This window comes from Bos mutus, chromosome 11, assembly GCF_027580195.1.
Source record: "Bos mutus isolate GX-2022 chromosome 11, NWIPB_WYAK_1.1, whole genome shotgun sequence".
NCBI classification, from domain to species: Eukaryota; Metazoa; Chordata; class Mammalia; order Artiodactyla; family Bovidae; genus Bos; species Bos mutus.
The window spans coordinates 37,561,723-37,580,506 of record NC_091627.1 but is presented as its reverse complement, the minus strand read 5'-3'; the positions used below and the strand labels follow the sequence as shown (position 1 = coordinate 37,580,506).

Here is an 18,784-nt window from a genome sequence, read left to right as displayed (position 1 = left end):
TCTAGACCAGCCTCAAGAAGTCTCACCTGCTGATCTCAGTGTGAATTCAAATGTCATCATTTGTTACATTGCTTCCATGTGGGAAGTGTAGGGAAGCACCCATCTCTCGATTGTACTCTTCTGTCCACATGACCCCATACCCAGGCAAGGTGGCCAGGTTTATCTCCACGGAGTCCAACTCGGTGCAGCTTGCCTTCAGAATGGCCATTAGGATTCTACAAGATGGGAAAGCTGCTGAAACCTACAAGGATGGGCAAGGAGAGCCAGTACAGGGGTCCTTCTTACAGCTTGGGTGCCATGGATTGAGGAGATGTGCAAAGGAGAGCAGCCCCCGAGGGCCCCTGGGAAGCTCACTCCTCCTGCTCCTTCATCTGGAATGGTTGTTCTCACACTCCACAGTGTGCAAGCACCACCTGCTGCAATTGTCAGCAATGCAGATTCCAGGGCCTTCTCCTGCCCCACCCACATTTTAAGTCAATGTGTTTGCAACCAGACCCAGCAGTCTGCATTTTCAGGGAGCATGCTGACTGTGGACAAAGATCTTCCTTTGAGAAACAGTGCCCTGATGATCTCAGCTAACAGTAGAGTTCACCCAGTCTTCCTCAGAAGATTGAACAATGGCATATGGGCAGGAATTTGCAGTAAAAAGCAGTGTCTCAGCCTAAAATCTCAAATCAAACACACTGCTTTGAAAAGACAGAAGAAAAAGGAATCCTTAAAAATATGGAAAGTGGTTGAAAGGAAGACCATCTGGGCAAACCAAAGTTACTCATCCCCAAGAACATTCTCGGAGAAAGGCAAATTGCATGGAAAATACAAAATGTAATCCTAAAGGAAGCTTTGAAATTCTGGAAAGAATTTATAACCTGTAACCTACGCAGCCCACTGGGCAGAGTACCACAGCAAACCGCTCTCTAAAGTGTGACGAGACGGAAGGTACAGGGAAGGCAGGGAGTGTGTGTGTGGCTGGTGAGTGCAACCTGTGTCCTTACTCACTGAGGTGACTCTGCTGGCTGTTGTGGCTTTTTCTGATCCCCAGGTGGAGAAGGGGTCTGGATCACGGGAATGCCATGAACTTACCAGGCAAGTGACACGATATTTGAAATCCAGGCTGACTGGCAAATGTGAATCCCCATCCACTATGATTCTGTGGGGATGCTGGGCTATTCCAGCTGCAGGTATTTACCATCAGTGTGGGGTGTTGCTGCTGCACGCTTCTCTGCCTCCTTTTGCATACCATGTGGATCACTCCGTGACAGTTCAGAACTCCCGCTTCCCTTGTGGGTCAGCTGGTAAAGAATCCGCCTGCAATGCAGGAGACCTGGGTTCGATCCCTGGGTTGGGAAGATCCCCTAGAGGAGGGAAAGGCTACCCACTCCAGTATTCTGGCCTGGAGAATTCCATGGACTGTATAGTCCATGGGGTCACAAAGAGTCAGACATGACTGAGCGACTTTCAGAACTCCACCCAGAGCATGGAGTAGGTAGGGGCTCTGATCTGTTCTGTGTTAACAGGTGTTAACAGGCATAGCTAGAGACCAGAGAGCAACTGCAACCTGGACAAAAACTGGGGTCCTTCCTCTTTGCTGGAGAAAGACTAGGAGGGGGTATTCTGAAAGAGGCAGCACCATCTGGGTTAATGGCACCCGACTTGGGCTGGCTCAACACCAGTGGGACGGGCGCTGGCTGACAGTTTCCCCAGAGGACGTGTGGGGTTTCTCAGCTTGCGTCTCCACGAGATCTCACTGAACTGGCTCCACAACCATGATTCAGGAGAAGGTTGAGAATCAGCAGGAGGAAGAGGTGAGAGAAGAAACCTGTTTTCAGCTCTGGTGGAGATGCTACTTTTAACTGAGATATCTGTGGAGGAAAGAAACACAGAAGGCTCAATAGGGTCCTTTTAGAGCTTTAGTGAACACTCACCCAAAGTGGAAAAATGGCCAAGTGTTAAACATCGAGCTGAAGCCAAATATTGCTATTATAGATACCCTTCAGGATAATCAGAAATATAAGACTTTAAGTACGGAATTTGTGCTACACTTTTGTTAGTAAAATGTTTAATGTTCAGATTTCTAGTTGGACCGTATAGAGGAGGGACAGCAATGTCTTAGCACTGTCCACTGTGGAATGGCTCCAGCCACCTCACTGTTACTCACACGGATGGTAAGCACTCACTGTCACACATTCTTCTGCCAGTACAAGCTGCTCATAATGGTGATGTCACCGAGCTATCTTGAACTGTAACTGACTTTAGACAACTCCTCTTGGACTCCTGTAAGTCTTTCAGGACTTCTTGAAAGACTCATGTCACGTGTTAAATAACTAAAAATTAAATGTGGCTCATATGGTTTAATTTGTTTATTTTTATGAGTGCTTATTATACCAAAGAATTCTATCAGGATTAGATTTATAATCTAGTCTGTCTTGTTCTGCCCTGTGGTATCCATGTAATTGTTACTAACAGCACTACAGGTGGCCACAATCAGATCCAGCATTCAAGGTACCTCCCCCATGTGAAGCCTCAGGGTGGGGCCTTGGGTAAAGCCCTGGGCTCAGAGTTCGGTGAGTTCTTGGTGCACAGAGCTCCAAGAACCACTCCAGCACGCTGCCTGCCACGGAGCAGGGTTTCAGCAAGTATTTGCTGGATGAGTGAGAGGCTAAGTGGATGAATAAAGATCTAAGTCAGAGTCAAGCTAGGAATAGTCTGCACCTCAAGGCTCTACCAGCACTAGGTAAGGTGAGGTTTGAGGGGATGGACCTGGAACGGGCAGGTGTCAAGGCCCAGGGGGTCCAGAGGCCACTAGAACAGGAGCTGAAGGCAGGACGTGGCCACCGAATAAAGCCTGTTAGTAGACCTGAGATCAAGGTCAGAGAAGGGCCCATCCTGCTGGGAATCCACAGGGTATACAGAGAAGATGGGACAGGCAGGGAGCTGTGAGAGGGCAGCCTGGCTAGAGGTGTAGAGTGGGTATCCTGGCAGACAGATCAATAGGTGTCCCGAGAGCAGGAGACGTGTGAAGCTCACGCAGGGGGCACAGGCCTCAGGAGCAGGAGCCCAGATTCCATCCAGCTTGAGTTATAGAGGAAATGGAACTTGGACCTAGCAGGTGTCAAGGCCCAGGGGCTCCGGAGGCCACTATAACAGGAGCTGAAGGCAGGACATGGCCACCGAATAAAGCCTGTTAGTAGACCTGAGATCAAGGTCAGAGAAGGACTAGCCAGCCTGGCTCAGGGACAAATCCCCCAAGCCATTGAACTTAAAATTTCCCCATCTTAGGAAAGGGTCTACCTAGAGACTGCAGAAGAGATGAGCCTACATGAAGATATTCAAGGAGACCCAGGGAAGGTGTCTAAGAGGCTGTGAAAGCATGAAGTCACACGGGCCATGGCTGTCAGCAGAGGAGGTAAGCCCACGTGTTACACGTTATTTCAGGCTTTGGTTGGAATTTTGCAACCAGGTGTTCATGATAATCAACTGGCTGACAACGATTCTGCGAGGCCTGCAATGTGCCTAGCATTGTGCATCACCTGTTAGGAGTTAGAGGCATGAAACAGTCATCGAACAGATGTGTTTATACTACACATGCATAATGTGTCACTATCCACAGAGAAGAAAACACAGATGTGAAAGGGCTACAGCCAGAAAGTGCTGCATGGGTGGCAGAGGTCAGGGCGGGCTTCCTGGAGGAGGGGGAGGCACCCTGGACCTCCAGGATATAGGACATCGGAAGAGAGAGGGGAGAATATTTACCATTGATTGCTTTGTGGTTCCTGACTGCTCAGAACACACCCCTCAGAGCTAAGCAAGACAGTTTGCTAAACTGCAGGAGAGGTGAGGGAAGGAACGGAGAAGTCATCCTTGCCTGGTGTACTCTTGGAAGTCCAGCTAACAGTAGGGGGTTAGAACCCCGAGGCATGACCAGGCCGGAGCTAGTTCATGGCAAAGTCAGATGAGTAAGGATGTCCAGTAGGGCCAAGGCTCCATCGTCTTTTCTGACACCAGACAGCTGCCCTCCTGCCCCCCTGCCAGTTGCAAAGGAGGCTTTGGCTTTATGGTGGAGGTTTTGGCTGGTTTGGCTTGGTTGGGCTGCTTTTTCTTCGTTCTGTCTTGTTTTGAAACGGCTACTGAAGAAGGGAAAGGAGAGGAAATGATTTTCTTCTCTCCTGCGATAGTACCAGTTCTGCCCTTAGATGCAGGCAGGCAAGAAGGCCCTCTCTGGGCCACAGCAGTTAGCAGAGCCCCTTTGGCCCTCCTCTGTCTGCACCCCTCCTCACGGCCATCACACCATGGCTGTTAGTTTCCTATATCTGATGTAGCAAGTTACCACAACCTTCGCGGTTTGAATCCACACAGGTTTATTAGAGTTTGTCGGTCAAAAGTCTCACTGAGTATCAACAGGGCTGAATTCCTTTCTGGAGGCTCTAAGGGGAGGATCTCTCTTCTTGCCTTTTCCAGCTTCTAGAGGCCACCAGCATTCCTGGACTTGTGGCCTCTTCCATCTCCAAAGCCAATAAGGACTGATCCAGTATTTCTCACACCTCGTCACTCTGACCTTCTCTCCTGCTCCTCTTTCACTTTTTAAAATATATATGTATGTTTGACTGCACTGGGTCTTAGTTGTGAAACGTGGGCTCTTTGTTGCTGCATGTAGACTCTCTAATTGTGGCATGCAGGATCTAGTTCCCTGACCAGGAATTGAACCTGCGGCCCCCTGCATTGGGAGCGTGGAGCTTTAACCACTGGACCACCAGGGAAGTCCCTCCTTTTTCACTTTTAAGGACTCTGGGGATTGCACTGAGCCCCTACAGATAATCTAGACTATAATATATAATCATAAAGCCAGCTGACTGGCAACTTTAATCCCATTTATAACCTGCTGCTGCTGCTGCTAAGTCGCTTCAGTCGTGTCCAACTCTGTGCGACCCCATAGACAGCAGCCCACCAGGCTCTGCCATCCCTGGGATTCTCCAGGCAAGAACATGGGAGTGGGTTGCCATTTCCTTCTCCAATGCATGAAAGTGAAAAGGGAAAGTGAAGTCGCTCAGTCGTGTCTGACTCTTAGCGACCCCATGAACTGCAGCCCACCAGGCTCCTCCGTCCATGGGATTTTCCAGGCAAGAGTACTGGAGTGGGGTGCCATTGCCTTCTCCATTTATAACCTTAATGCTACATTATATATTTATAGGTTTCAGGGACTAGGATATGGACACTGGGGGAGGGGGATTTTTATTCTGCCTACTACAGTTGCCAAAGTCAGAGGACAGAATATATTTTATTTAACACTCTGTTGACTTGGTTTATAATTTTATGTATCTCGAGGCATGGTGTGTGGCCTTTGTGCTCTTGCCCCAGCCCGCAAATATTAGGGCTGCTCTGGTGTGAGCAGTGATCGTCCCAGGTGAAGGGTCTGCAGCCTTATAGTGAGTGGGGTTGTTGAGTATTCCCTGGCCAGAAGCAGCCTCTTCTGGACAGTTTCCAAGGTTCCCCCAGTCTGTTTCTCCAGAGGAACATGTCACCTTCATTATCTTACCTCTGATTCAGATCCAGTTCTGACTTCCAACACTTTACTCTTCTTACAAAAGCATTCTTCCCAAAGAAGGTACATTTCCCATTCTTTTCGCTTTTTTACTTTTACATAAAAAGGGTAGAAACAAGGGAAGAATGCTTCTACTCACTCCAGCCCCAGTAGTACAGATACATCAAAGGATACCAAGCCCCTTGAGAAGCCAGAGCATGGCTTACATCATCCTGCAGCACACCCGCTAAGCAACTGTGAGATCAACATCTGTTTCCATGGAGACATCACTTCATCACCATTCTCCAGGCAGAGCAGAGAAGTGCATCTGGGAGGAAGGAACATGCTGGGCTGTGCCAGAGAATAACAAAATCTGGTGCTGTGAGCAAAATAAAACTATAATCAAGGTGAAAGATTGATGAGAGAGGGCATTAAAGTGAGAGAGAGGGAGAATGGCCACTGGGTGGGGCCTGGGGGACTAACTGGTCAGAATCAGATGGAAGTGCACATCACCTTCCTCTCTTGATCCACAAGGAAGCTCAGAAAGGCCTCAGACTCCTGCTGAATATTGCCCAGCGGTCCACGGAACCCAAGCCTAATGCCCCTTTCCCAGGACCCATCCCAGTGGATGGAAGACAGTAAGGCACAATGATGCTTTTCTGAGCCCTGGTGGCTCAGACAGTAATGGATCTGCTTGCAACTCGGGAGTGACATGTTCCTGGGTCAGGAAGATCCCCTGGAGAAGGGAATGGCAACCCACTCCAGTATTCTTCCTGTAGAATTCCATGATAGAAGCAACTGAGCGACTCACGCTTTCACTTTTTCAATGGTCTTCTGTTGCTTCCAGTCAAGCATCGATGAATCTTGGCCCTTGTGCTCCCTGCCTTGCTTTGACCCACCTAGCACAATGCATTACAAGGCCAGCGGCTCCCACTCACCGGAACAAACCTTGTTGCTCTGAGGCCTGGCTTTCTGAAATGACAAGAGCAGAAGCGGAGGGGAGCGGAAGGGAATTAGCAGTTATTGGGTGCTGGCTCTGTGCCAGACATTACACTGTCTCAGCTAACCCTCAAATCCCATCTTACAGCTTCATTGTACAGGCCAGGAACTGTGGTTCAGAGAGGTGAGGTAGCTTATTCCATGTGATGAGATGAACAACAAACTTCCAGAATTCCTTACTTTGTGCCAGGCATCATTTTAAACTCTTCACAAGTACTAATTCATTTCATCTTCAAACTGCATCTCTGAGAGGGTATCGTTATCCATCATTTAATACGTGGCAGAGCCAGCACTGAGTCCTGGAGTGCCTTCCTACTGCACACCTGACTCTGCTCTCACACTGGGGAGAACCCCTCAGGAAGGTGGGGGGCAGGCACACAGAAATGAGGGCCGAAGGATGGGCTGTTGAAACTGGAGGCTGACAGCGATTTTTCCTGCTGTCCCAGAATTGCAGCCAGGGACCAAAGCTGAGGATACCAAGGACTGAGGGCCTCTGGTCTGAGCTCAGAAATCTACCTGGGGGTGCCAGCCCCTCCTCACAGACTCAGGAAGGGGCTGCCCCCCACCAAATGCCAGGTGCCCTGTCTCCCTACCCACTGGTGGTGCTGGAAGGTGCCCTGTCTCCCTACCCACTGGTGGTCCTGGAAGGTGCAGAAGGTGCTGGAACCTCCCAGCGCGGTGGGGAGGCGGGAGAGGGGGCCTCCTCTCCTGCAGCCTGGGTGGTAGACTGTCTACGGTTCCTGGAGGCTGGTGGCCTGGCCCAGGCTGGGCAGATGTTCAGAGCCACAGACCCAAAGCCAGCCCTGGGGCTGCTGCTGCTGCTGGAGGTACAGCAAGAGCAGCCCTGGGCACCCTGGGAACAAGTGTCTGATGCAAGTTCCCCCCATCTCCCATAGTGGGAAGAAGAGGGTGTCTGGCAGGTTCCTCTGACCCCCAAGATCAGTGTTTAACTCTGCTCTAGTTTTCTCCGAAGGCAGAAGCCTTGCCAGGAGGGCTCCGGGCAACAGAGGCTGTGTGTCTGCAAGGAAGATAGGGCAGTCCACCCCAGGTTTTCTGCCCCTGGGAGAGCCCAGATGGACAAGCTGGAGGTGCCTGGGGTCTATGTAGATGCTGGAGCACTGGGGTGAGCAGAGAGCAGGAGCAGGGGAGGCAGCTGGAGTGATGGAGCCCCAACTCTGAGCGGGGGTCTGCAGGGGTTCATTGCCGTCAGGGACGAAGGTAGACACCACCCTTCTCAGGAGGGGTTCAGACCCTAGCTACAGAAGGGACTGCAGGAGCCAACCATGAGCCCCAGAAAGCCTTGAGCGCCACCTCTGCTGAGCCCACCAACCTCATTAGCACCACCGGCATTGGCCAGAACCACCCAGAACCTGAATGAAGTGGGACACCTCTTCCCTACCACTGAGGATGGGCCAGTTGTGTGTCCAGAACCTCCTCGCCTTCCCAGGGGGCCCTGTACAAGGAGGGGCTAGAGAGTAAGAACTGGGGGTTTAGTCTGAAGAGGGGAGAGAGGGATGTTCAAAGGGAGAACAGAAGGTGGAGTGTGTGAGGAGCAGACCCTTCTCTACTCTCCAACCAGCGAAGCTGCAGACACTGTCGCCCAACACAACAGTGCGGAGCTGAGTCTGAGTTAAACCTGATTTGAAGCTGTAAAATAAATCCAATTGAGTCTAAAATACTGAAATAAAACTGCTCTGATCATCAGAGAGCGAGAAAAAAAAATGACATCTGACCAAGTTATCACCAAAAGACACCAGCTACCCAACCATTAAAGGAGGGGTTGATGTGGCCCAGAGGTCGGCAAACTACAGCCCTCGGGGTAAGGATGGTTTTGACATTTTAAAGGATTGCAGGCAGAAGGGGAGATATAGGCTGTATGTGGTCTGCACCACTAATATTTACATCTGCCTTTTACAGAAAAGGTTTGCTGACCCTATTTGTAACCTAACTGGGGAGGGGAGTGCAGCTATTTAAAAAAGTAAAACTTTCGTATTTTAAATTCTATATGAATCCTTCTGTCATTTGCTTTTTCATTCAACATTGTGGTTTTAAGCCTCATCCATGTTAAAGACTGGGGTAGTGATTCATTTTCACTGCAGTAAACTCATCATTGCAGTTGGTTCATCTGTTCTTTTAGTGATGAGCATTTAGGTTGCTTTCAGGTTTTTGCTATTCTGCTTCTGGAGATGTTCACGTCTCCTTGTGTCCACGTGCAAAGTTTCTTTGGGATCTATGCTCAGACTTTCTGGGTCAGAACCCGTTGTTGATTTGCTAAGTCATGTCCAACTCTTTCGCAACCCCATGGACTGTAGCCCACCAGGCTCCTCTGTCCATGGGATTTCTCAGGCAAGAATACTAGAATGGGTTGCCATTTCCTTCTCCAGGGGATCTTCCTGACCCGGGAATTGAACCCGTGTCTCCTGCATTGGCGTGCATGCGTGCATAGTCACTCAGTCGTGTCCGACTCTTTGTGACCCCGTGGACTGTGGCCCATCAGGCTCCTATGTCCATGGAATTTCCCAGGCGAGAATACAGGAGTAGGTTGCCATTTCCTCCTCCAGGAGATCTTCCTGACCCAGGGGTCCAGGTGGGAAGTCCATTAGGACATGTGTGTGGCTTCAATTTTTATAAAATAGTGCCAAATCACTCTCTAAAAATGTTGTGTCATTTTAGGCCTCCACAGTTAAGTGTTTTTGGGTTATCTTCCTTCACATCCTCTCCCATGCTTGATGTTGGTGGAATTTTTAATTTTTGCTAATCTGATGATGAGAAAGAGTAACTCCTGGTTCTAATTTGCCTTTGTCTAGACACACAGAGGCTAGGGACACACAGACATTGTGTGATTTTTATGTTTATGGCAATTTGGGTTTCCTCTTTTGCTCACTTGGGGGGTATATTTTTCTTATTGGTTTGTGGATGTTCTTTATATATTCTGGATATTAATTCTTTCTTAGTTTTATGGGTGCTAGTTATTCTCTCCCAATATGTAACATGTTTGTTTTGGTTTTAATGTTTTTTGAACAACAGAAATGTCTGATTTTAATGTAATCAAAATTATCAACTTTTCTCTAAAGTTTGTGCTGTCTTGTTTAATTTGATATAAATTTATAACACTTTTTTAGTTCTGCTTTTCACATTTGGATTTTTAATCCATCTGGAAAATATTTTTTGGTGTAGCAGAAATATTTGGTGTAGCAAAAATACTATTTTTTTTCCATTCAGATAATCAAATGTTTTCATCCTTTTGCCATGTATTTGTAATGATTCTTCTGAAATATCTCAGGTTCCCACCTGACTACGGGTCTATCTGAGTGATAATACCATGCTTTTGTAATTACTGTAACTTTATGTCTTGATCCCTAGAATTCACCGTTTCTACTTCCAAGTACTTTTGCAACGTTTGGTTCATTCATTTAGATTCTACAGTTGGTTATCAGCTTCCATTAAAAAAAGACAGAAGTGGATTTTTATTAAGATTGTATTGAAAACATAAATTAATTTGGAGATAATGGGGTCACACAGAGTCAGACATGACTGAAGTGACTTAGCAGCAGCAGCAGCAACCTTGTTAGGATATTGGCTTTTCACATCTATGAGCATGTTTTTTTCTCTCCACTTATATCGCAAGTTATATACTCCATATTGTTTAGTTTCCCTCATTCAACTAATTATTTTGAGATTCATCTATGTTCATTATTTTTTGCTGCACAATAGTATCCCATTGTTTGGATATACTTTAATTTGTTTATCCTTTTACCTATTGATGGATATTTGTTACAGAAAGCTGCTGTGGAAGTCTTCATTATGGACATATGTTTTCACTTCTCTTGGAAAATACCCAAGAGTGAAATGGTTGAATCATATAGAGGATACATGTTTAACATTTTAAGAAATTGTCAAACTGTTTTCCAAAATGGTTTTACTATTTTATATTCCCATCAGTAGTGTAGGTTTTCCATACTTCACCAAAAGTTGATATGGTCAGTCTTTTTAATTTTATCCATTCTATTAAATGCATTGTGGTGTCTCAGTGTAGTTGTTTTAATTTGCATCTACTTAGTGATTTATGTTGCTAATCACTTTTTCACATGCTTATTTACTATCCATGTATCTTCTTGGGTAACACATCTCTTCAAGACTTGGGCCCATTTTTAAATTAGGTCTTTTGATTTCTTATTATGGGCTTTTCAGTTCAGTTCAGTCGCTCAGTCGTGTCCGATTCTGCAACCCCATGAATCACAGCACGCAAGGCCTCCCTGTCCATCACCAACTCCCGGAGTTCACTCAAACTCACGTCCATCGAGTTGGTGTTGCCATCTCATCCTCTGTTGTCCCCTTTTCTTCCTGTCCCCAATCCCTCCCAGCATCAGAGTCTTTTCCAGTGAGTCAACTCTTCGCATGAGGTGGCCAAAAGTACTGGAGTTTCAGCTTTAGCATCATTCCTTTCAAAGAACACCCAGGGCTGATCTCCTTTAGAATGGACTGGTTGGATCTCCTTGCAGTCCAAGGGACTCTCAAGAGTCTTCTCCAACACCACAGTTCAAAAGCATCAATTCTTTGGCGCTCAGCTTTCTTCACAGTCCAACTCTCACATCCATACATGACCACTGGAAAAACCATAGCCTTGACTAGACGGATCTTTTTTTTAGCGTTCTTTATATATTCTGCATACAAGTCCCTTGTTGGATCTATGCTTTGCAAATTTTCTTCCAGCCTGTGGTTTTCTTTAAGAGCAGATTTTTTTTTAAGGAGTCCAGGTTTATTTATTTATTTATTTGACTGTGCCGGGTCTTCACCACTGCATGGGCTTTTCTCTAGTTGCGGCGAGTAGGGGCTACTCCCTTGTTGTGGAGCACAGGCTCTCAAGCTTTTGGGCTTCAGTAGTTGCAGCAGGTGGGCTCAGTGTTGTGGCTTCTGGTCTCTAGAGCACAGGCTCAGGAGTTGTGGCCCATGGGCTTAGTTGCTCCAAGGCACGTGGGATTCTCCCACACCAGGGATCAAACCCGTGCCTCCTGCATCATTGGCTGGTGGATTCTTTACCACTGCGGCACCAGGGAAGCCCAAGAGCAGAGATTTTTAATTTTGATAAAGTCAAGTTCATCAATTCATTTTTTCATGGGTTGTTTTTTTTAGTGTTGCATTTTTAGCAATCTTCGCCTAATCCAAATTTACAAAGATTTTCTATGTTTTCTTTTAGAAACCTTACAGTGTTAGGTTTTACATGTAGGTCTATCATCTATTTTGAGTTCATTTGTGGATATGGTGCAAGATATACATTGAATTTTGTGTGTTTATTTGTTTTCTGCATATGGATATTCAATGGTTCCAGCACATTTGAAAAGTAGGGTCCTTTCTCTCACCTATTTAATGTTGGATAGCTTCTCTTGCTGAATCTTGAAGCACTCAAGACCCTCTTTACCGTGATCCTCCACCACATGCTTTCAAGAAAGACAGAGAAGGCAGAAGGCTTAACACATGTGGCAGTTGGCATGTAGCCTGCCCCGTCTCAGCCCTGACTGCATCCTCCTCCTGCCTGGGGTCCTCAGTGAGGCATAATGCTGGCTTCTGCTGCTTCCCTATGCTTCCATATCCAAGAGCGAGATCTCAGCCAGTCACTAGGCAGGCCCTGTGTTTCCTCAAGAACCCGACACAGCACCCTAGAGACAAGGGGTCACACCAGCATCCCTGAACCCAAGTGTGGAGTCCACCTAATAGACGGCAGACTCCAAGAGGGCTGGGATGTGGCACGGCAGCCCCCAAGGGTGCAAAATCCATGCAGACACTCACAAAAGATGTCTGCCATGTTTACACAGTGGAAGAGAGCAGTGTGGAACAATGTGAGTGGTGTGCACCCCTTTGTAAAATCTTTTTGCTTTACAAAAGAGAAAGAGAAAAAAAGAAAAGTAAAACTGTCAAGTGAACATAAAATTTCCTGAAAATAAAATTTCAGACTCCTATCCCCAGCCTCTGTGTCCAGGAAGCAAGCTCTGTTATTACTGTCTGTGAGATCATATTCTTCCAAAAACATTCTATACATAAAATAGCATATATATGTATGTAGTAGATTACAGAGACACACTTGCATATTATATTAAATTTTAATACCGATTGGAACCATTCATTCATTTGTTCATTCAATTGTTCATTTTAAATGGGCTCAATGCTAAGGGCCTGGTCCTTGTTCTCAGAGTCCAGCGTGGGGTACAGATAGTCACCAAAAAAACCACGCAAATGAAGTATGTTTAGAAACAGACTCAGGGAGAAAATAGGTGTGAACATCTGAACTAAGTCTGGCAGGTGACAGCCCCGTCTGTCAACGTTTGAGGGGCAGTCACTAGCAAGCTGGGCACCCTGGCATGGATACATTCTGAGTCGTCAGTATGCTTCCGATGAAGACTATGACTCACTGCCCTCCACCATCTGCTGCACAGGACTCACGAGACTCAGGGCCCCTGCCCCTCCCTGCCCCCCAGGAGTGCTTCTGAGGAACTACAGACAAAATTATTTCATGTGACTCAGGCAGAGAGAGACACAGCCCGGTCTGTTCATGCCCACTGCTCCCCTCCTGCCTGAGAGACAGGGATGGGCACTGCCCTGGCCTCTGAGTGACACGTCTTTTCAGGGATGTGCTAATGGAGGGATGGTCCCCTCCTGGCAGGGGTCCTCAGAGCACAGGCTGTGATTAAGTTCTCAGAGCAGGAGCTGAGCTCATCAGAGGAGAGTGAGGAGGCATGGCTCAATTCCACCTCCGGCCTCTGCAGGGCCCTCCCTGAGCATACCTATCTGCAGAGACTCCCAAGGGGTCTCTGGTCCTCTGCCATGCCAAGTCCAGGCTGGCATACCCACGTGTTTGCACAGGGCTGCCCTGCCCCAAACACCCAGGCAAAGCTCACCGTCCTTTGCTGAAGCCCAACTCTGCCTCTCGCATCTGCCTCCTTGATTGACTCCACTTTTGCCCTGAATCCTGGTTGGTCCTGAAATCCCAGAGTTCACATCAGGTCCTCCCTTTCCATCAACCCCATCATCTAACCCAGCAGGTCTGCCCCTTCCTTCCATCCTTTTGTGCCCATGCTTCTGCCTCCTTTTGTGCCCTTTCTTCCACAAGAGCTCTTTCAGGACACCCCTCCCCAGTCTTGCTGACTCCAGGCTGCAGACTTCTCCCCACTCCAGGTGGTGTATTTTCCTAAACATGTCTTGGTGGCAGCTCCCTGCCCTCCACTGTCATCTCCTTGGGGTCTACAGCAAAGCCGTGAACTCATAGGCCCATGGAGGGCAAACAGATGACAAATAGGAAGGAAGCAGGCTCAGGGAGATAGTGAAGGACAGGGAAGCTTGGTGTGCTGCAGTTGATGGGGTTGCAAAGAGTTGGACATGGCTTAGCGACTACAACAAGGCTGAGGGGACTTGATGAAGGGCCACAGTTCAGAGGGGTGAGAACTAGGGCTGAATGGAGAATGCTTGTCCTGTTAGGGGCCGCTATCACTCAGCAGGAGCCAAGTGTGGCTTAAGGGAGCCAAGATCCCAACATGCCAGACCTTTCAGACTTTCATGAGAACCCAGCTTTGCTTACAAAAATCTCTTGATTTATAGAAGTTGGCAACTAATCCACAAATGAAATTCTGACTAAAGTCCTTGTTCCTGCATTGCGGTCCATTCTTGGTCTGGATCCCACATGTGATTCCAGTGCCATCTCTCCTGACAGCTGACCGCCCTGCCCGTGGCCAGAGCTGCACCAGGCTGTGCTGTGTGCTCAGGCACTCAGTTGTGTCTGACTCTTTGCAACCCCATGGACTGTAGCCTGCTAGGCTCCTCAGCCCATGGGATTCTCCAGGCAAGAATACCAGAGTAGGTAGCCATTTCCTTCTCCAGGGGATCATCCCAACCCAGGGATCCAACCCAGGTCTCCCACATTTCAGATTCTACCATCTGAGTCACAAGGGAAGCCCACGCTGTGACACTTGGCTACTCACCATTCCCAGGACAAGTTTTTGCCCATCACATGGACGCTGGTCCCCTATCGCCCTGTGCTTTCCTTTCCACATCTCTCCAAACCCCACCCACCTGCTGCCATCCCTTGGCCCCAAGTCTGATTACTCTGTCCCCCTCCACTTCCGTGTTTCCCCTGAATGCTGCCTCTCTGTCCTGGTACAAGATACAGCCCGACCTGTGTCACCAGCTGTGTGCACTCCCATCGTCCCTGCGTGACTGGAGACCCTTAGATGAAGACATTGTCTTCTTCACAGAACCTGCATATAGTAGAGGCCTCAGAGATGTTTCAGACATCGTGCTAATTAGAACTGAAGAAAGTGGACCACCCCCCTTAATTGTGTACTGGGGAGTTGGGGGAGCTCTGTGCCCCAACCCCTTTGCACTCAGCCCAGCTGGTCACGCGTGGAGAGCCGCACCTGAGGATGCTCTGAATCACCATCTGAGCTGCGGCCTAATGGGCTCCGCAGGCTCGTCCTTAGTAATCTGGCCCGCTTCTTGTTTCGCATTTCCCTCAGTTTATGGCTAAAAACATCTGGAGGAAAATGGGCCCTGCCAGAGCGCGCGCAGCCGCAGCCCACCCCTCCTCCTCCGGCACCTGAAATCCTGTCCCCTTCCGCCCATTTACGACTGTTTGCTGTGGAAACGGCTTGCGGAGCGGCCCCGAGGGAGCTAGTGGGAGAGCACAGTTCACGATGGAGCCCACGGCCTGTTTCCTATTCTGACCCCGAGGAGCGAGCGGGGAACCTGGGCCGGAGCAGCCCCGGGAGGACCGGGAGCGCAGTGAACTGCTGGCTGCTTGGTCGGGAGGGGTGAGTGGGGGGGGGGGGAGGTCAAGTGGCCTCCAAATGTGGGTCCCAGAGGCCCCAAAAGTTTGAAGCAGCGCTGTGGGGAAGCAGAGCGCCCTGGACGAGAGGCGGCTTCATCTGCCTTCCTGCTCACAGGCCTGGCCACGTGGTCTCTCCCACGTGCGCAGCCCTTTGGCCCAGCACGTTCCTCGTTCCCCCACCAGGTCAGCTCCTCTGCAGGCGCCCCTGGTACCCCTGCATTGGGTTCACATTTAAGTGAGAGTTGTTGTCACTGGAGGGCGCTGTTTATGCTTGGTGATCGTATCCTTGGGCGGAGAGAGACTCACAAGCTGCTAAGAGACAAACCCCACTGGCAGGGGCTCCTTAGTCTGTGTTCAGATCGCTCATTCAACAAGCTCCTTTTAAGCTCCTCCTGTTTGCAGAGCGTATTACTAAGCTCTGCAGGAGACAAGGCACAAGCCAGAAGTCCTTTTCAGAAGGCTTCACAATCCATGAGGGGAAGTAAAACATACACATGTCTTCAAGTGCTGCAGACCGTAAGAAAAGGGGGAGGGGGACCCCCCAGGAGGGCAGCACCTACGTTTGTGCAGATATGGGGAAGGGCATCCGCAAGCAAGGTGCAAATGGTGGGGGAGTAGGGTGGGGCGTGGGGTGGGGTCGGGGGGTGGGGTGGCAGTGGGGAAAATAGCAGAATTTGAGCACACGAGAAAGGTGGGAGAAGGTCGCCTGATCGAGCACACTCACTGATGGCTTTTCAGTCTTTGGGAGTTGGTGGAAGTCTTGCTTTGGTGGAGGGCTTTTGCTTTAGGGATTCCCTCAACAGTCACAGACAGGGGCTGGTGGTGAACAGAGGAGTTGGCTGATGCAAATGGAGTCTCCTCCTTTTGGGTCAAGAGGCTGTTTCAGTGCTGACATGGAATCACTACCAGACATGGACTAATGAAGGACTCAGATCGCATCTGCAGCACCTGCTTTGGGAAATCCAGCACTGCCAGCCCCTTGGGATAGGTACTGACCCCAAGGTCAAGGCAAGGCCCTGCAGCTTCTTCTTTCAGGAGATGGTTAGCTGCCAGGCTCCTCCTCCCTGACTCTGGCCTTGACGTTGCCAGTTCCTCTGCTCCCTTTCCCTCCAAGTAAATAACCATCTGGTCTCCTCAGAGCCTCCACAGCCTTGCCAAAAATCACACCATTTCTGTATGGAGCCAAGCATCTGCCTGGATTGTTTTAGTACAATATCCCTCTGGGGCTTCCCAGTTGGTGCAATGGTAAAGAATCTGCTTGTCAATGCAGGAGATGCAGGAGTCACGGGTTCGATCCCTGGGTTGGGAAGATCCCCTGGAGAAAGAAATGGCAACCCACCCCAGTATTCTTGGCTGGAAAATTCCATGGACAGAGGGGTCTGGTGGGCTATAGTCCATGGGATCTCAACAAATCAGACACGACTGAGTGACTATGCACAACCACAACAATCCCTCTACTCAAGGTCAATGCTCTTGCTACACAACAAGAACTTCTACAATTCCTCCTTCATATTTGGAATTACTACCTTGAACAAAGTGAAGCACAAGTCTTCCCTTCCTCTCTCATCTCCTTGTGATGAATTCCTGTCTCCTCCAGAGTACTCCTTCTCCACAAGTTAAAGGGCTGACTTTTGTTGGAGGTGGGGAGGGACCCTTCATCCTGATATTGGAAGGCTTAATTTTTGCTTCAAAGACTCCTTCCCAAGAGTTCCCATAAGGCCTAGGAGGTTTATGCACATTTAGCTCTCCTCCACTTCCCCACCCCTCACCTGTACCAGAGTACTTGGGCAGGTTGGCAGAACAGGCAGGACTTTGACCCAGGGCCACACAGCTAATGAGGAACATCTTCATTATTCAAACAGCATCCATGTTCTTCTACTTAATAAGCCTCCCAGCTCTGCTAATAAAAGCTCTACTCAAAGAGAAGCCACATGTGTCCTGAGCTCACTCATCCAGCACAACAGCTGTCAGGCCAGAGGAGGCCTATGTTCTACACAGATTTCTTATTTTTAGCTAAGAATGAATCTAGATCTTATTAGCTGCTCCAGTGAGCAACTGCATACTTTTGCACAACCCCTCAGTTGGAATGATTAACCCCATGGAACATTCACATCAGAGGGAGACCATATGCTTTTCAGAACAACCCCCCGGTACCCTCAGAAAAGTGAGTGACACTGGAGTCTGTTCCCCAGTAGAGTTGTGTGTGATGGAGATTTGGGGAGAATTAGCATCCGCCGTGATCAGTGCATGAGCCAAAGGAGCTGTGGACATCGTCAGCCAGCCCTCCCCACCTTCCTGCCATTCACATTCTTTGCCAGGTGCCCTTTTCCAGATCTGGAGCTGCACTATAATTCCATGGGACCTAGAATAAAAATTACAACTGCAAACCTGGGAAGGACCTTTTTCTGGAATGTTACCAAAGGATGATTGTAAAACAACTTGAGGACCTCAAATGAAAGGTATGTGGAGATACACTCAGGAATTGGTCTCTACATCCTTTCTGTCCATGAAGGACTTGTGATCATCTGTTCCATTTGGAGAGGGCTTCCAAGCTGTGCCCACATTGACCATTTTAACTGATCTACCCTGGGAAGTGGGAAAAAATGAGATTCACCCCACTTTGCAGGTGAGAACATCAGAACTCAGTGGGACTGCCTGGCTTGCTCAAGTCTTAAATTCTGCCTGCACATGTCTTCCTGTCTTGCCTCCTTAGCACATAGTTGACCACTTCTCCATGACCGACTTGGCGGCCTCCAGGGCCTGCTGAGCTCCAAGGTCTTGTTTCTATGGCATGGTGAAATCAATGCCTTCCTGTCTTCAAGGACTGACTGATTCTTTCTAGGTTCCTAGAAATCCTCCAGCTCCGAGGAGACATTGGCTGCTGTCTTCTGGCTCTGGGCCTTATTCCTGCCTGGAGGGTTATGGAGGAACCCAGAGCTCCATGTTCACACTAGTCTGACCTTGGCGCAGCAGGATGTGTCCAAGGCTATGAATTTTGGGAATCCATGTGAGCCCAGTCAACTCTAAGTGTGCCTGACTTCCTTCCAGCCTCTATCCTGCCCCAGCCTGCTAAATCGCTTCAGTCATGTCAGACTCTGTGCGACCCCATAGACGGCAGCCCACCAGGCTCCCCCATCCCTGGGATTCTCCAGGCAAGAACACTGGAGTGGGTTGTCATTTCCTTCTCCAATACATGCAAGTGAAAAGTGAAAGTGAAGTCACTCAGTCATGTCCGACTCTTCGCAACCCCATGGACTGCAGCCCAGCGGGCTCCTCCATCCATGGGATTTTCCAGGCAAGAGTACTGGAGTGGGGTGCCATCACCTTCTCTGCCTGCCCCAGCCTAGGGAAATCCATTTCCCTGATGGTCCAGGGACTTTTGAATTGGGTGCCCAGAGGTCTGGGCTTCAGCAGAGGGGCTTTCTCATCTACTATGGAGATCCCAGGGGCTATAT

The 18,784-nt window shown here is 48.9% G+C and overlaps 1 long non-coding RNA gene across 1 annotated transcript; it reads left to right on the top strand.

The window, feature by feature from the left end:
- The first annotated feature begins 2,603 nt into the window (after window positions 1-2,603).
- LOC138989973 (uncharacterized) lies at window positions 2,604-17,783 on the top strand. Its single transcript, XR_011466163.1, has 3 exons — window positions 2,604-2,731; window positions 3,277-3,403; window positions 17,648-17,783. It is a non-coding gene; the product is annotated as an uncharacterized lncRNA (long non-coding RNA).
- The last annotated feature ends 1,001 nt before the right edge of the window (window positions 17,784-18,784 follow it).